Genomic DNA, 2,494 nt, shown 5'->3' on the forward strand with positions numbered 1-2,494 from the left:
GTTCCAAAGTATTGAACAGTCTTGCAGTTGAGTTTTCTCCATCATCTCACCTTGTATCTGACAAGGGGGGAAATGATGGTCATCTACAAACTTCAAAGTCACATCAAGCGAGCCTGAGCCACAACCTACCACCCAGTTTTAGAGTTGTAGCCAAAGACAAAGATGCCCCTAAGCATGCCTTCATTTGGTAATGCCTCTTCAAAGAATCTAGGACACTTCCCTAGCAGAAGACTTCAAGTTCTTGCCAATTTCGAAAGAATTCCATGAACAAAATTGGGGACACTTCCTCTAGCAGAAGACTCCAGCTTCTTGCAAGTTTTGGAAGAGTTCCAGGACTTGCATTAAGCATTCCAAAGTTGTTGGTCGTCCTTAAACCATCATAGTTTGAGACTTCCCTTTTCAGGTTGAATTTCTCCCTTTTATGTGGGGTTAGACCTCCCTTTCATGGTTGAAGGTTTCCCTCTTCAAAACAATAGGAGCACTTCCTCTAGCAGAAGACTTCAGCTTCTTACCAGTTTTGGAAGAGTTCTGGGAACTGCACTAAGCGTTCCAGTGTTGGTGTTCATCCTTAAACCACTACCCTTTATACCAACATTTCAGAGAGCACATTCAGCCTAGTGCTGCCATGCATTTTTTACACATTTTGTATTACAGCTCTCTTCTTGGACTCATACATAACCCTTCAGATTAAGGGGGGGAATGTTGGACACCCAATCCTCTATGGGTTAGTGTGGAAGCAGAATAGACTAAGGAAGTCCAAGAGACCTTGGGATGTGGAACCCAACGGTCAAACCATGTACTATAAATGTATATGTTTTGTTAATAAAAAATGTACTCTCATGTTTTATCTTTCCTATTTTTGTCTTTTCCATGTGTGTGCTTAAAAATTTCTAAGGGAAGAGACTAGATGTGGATCACTTAAGGATTTTTGGCTCATCGGTATATTTCCATGTGACGAAAGATGCACAGAAGAAGCTTGCGCCAATAATAGAGTTGGGGATATTTGTGGGGTACACTGATACACCTCACAACTATCGGTTATATCTTCCGACCAGAAGGATGAAAATGGTTCACAGGGATGTCAAATTTGATGAAGATAATTCCATGTGATGTTCCCTTGAGAGGGAGCTTAAACTACATGTGATTGAGGAGCTTTTAGCTCCTAAGGAGGAACCTCAACTTGATGTGGAGTAGCCACATGCAGAGGATCCGGGAGTGGAGACATGCACTCAAGAAGAGTCTTCCAGAGATGGGAGAAATCACATCAGAGAGGCTTATACGTTATTGCAAGATGTGAGAGAGAATGTGGGAGCACCCACATCACAGTGCAGACAGAGGAGGTCACCTAAGAGGTACACTGGATACATGGCTCTTATGAGTGGATGGGTTGAGATAGAACCATCTTCTTTTCAGGAGGCAGTGCAGTAGCCAGTTTGGGTTGATGATATGGTGGAGGACTATGACTCCATTGTTTGTAACAATGTTTGAGATGTGGTCCCAAGACCGACAGACAAGTCAATGGTGAGTTCTCGATGGATTTACAAGGTAAATCGAGAAACAAATGGTAGTGTGGACAAACAGAAGGCTAGGTTTGTGCCCCAAGGCTTTTCTCAGGTAGAGGGGATTGATTACGATGAAACCTTTACTCCTATTGCAAGGTAATCATTAATAAGATCCGTATTGGTATTGTCAGTGCAAACGGGTTGGAAGATACATCAGATGGATCTAAAGACAACATTCCTTAATGGCATGATTGAGGAAGAGGTGTATATTGAGCAACCTAAAGGTTTTGAGACCTTTGACTAAGAGTCACATGTGTGCCAATTCAAGCGAGCGTTGTATATGCTGAAGCAAGCACCTCATGCTTGGTACACCCAGATCAATAGCTACTTCACTGGGTTAGGCTTCACCAAAATTGAAGCATATGTGAACTTGTACAATATTGTGGTGGAAGGTACATTTTTTATTATTATTTTATATGTCGACAATTTGATTATGACATCTAATGATAAATTGATCAAGTCTTACAAAGAGGATCTTGCAAGAGAGTTTGAAATGAAGGACTTGAGTCTCATGCACTACTTGCGCTCATGGAAGTATGGTAAGGTGATTGGGAAATTTTTGTCTCTCAAGGAAAGTATGACAACAAGATACTAAAAAGGTTCCACATGGACAGCAGCAAACCCCCAAAGACTCCTCTAGCAAGTAATTGGAAGAAGGAGGATGTTACTTCGGGTGAAGTAGTGGAAGCTATTATTTACATGCAGCTTGTGGGATCACTCATATATTTGGTGAACACATGACCAAACATGTGCTATTTCTTTAACAAGCTTAGTCAAGCAATGGTTAGGCTGACCAAGATTTATTGGAAGGTGGCCAAGCATGTGTTGAGATACCTCATAGGCACTACTCAATATGGAGGCACTATTCAATATGGAATGTGGTATATACCAACAAAGGGAGTGAAGATTCAAGGCTTCACCGATGTAGATTG

This window comes from Pinus tabuliformis, chromosome 3_1 (genome assembly GCF_031772625.1).
Source record: "Pinus tabuliformis cultivar Carrire ecotype Pingquan chromosome 3_1, CPIR1, whole genome shotgun sequence".
NCBI lineage: Eukaryota > Viridiplantae > Streptophyta > Pinopsida > Pinales > Pinaceae > Pinus > Pinus tabuliformis.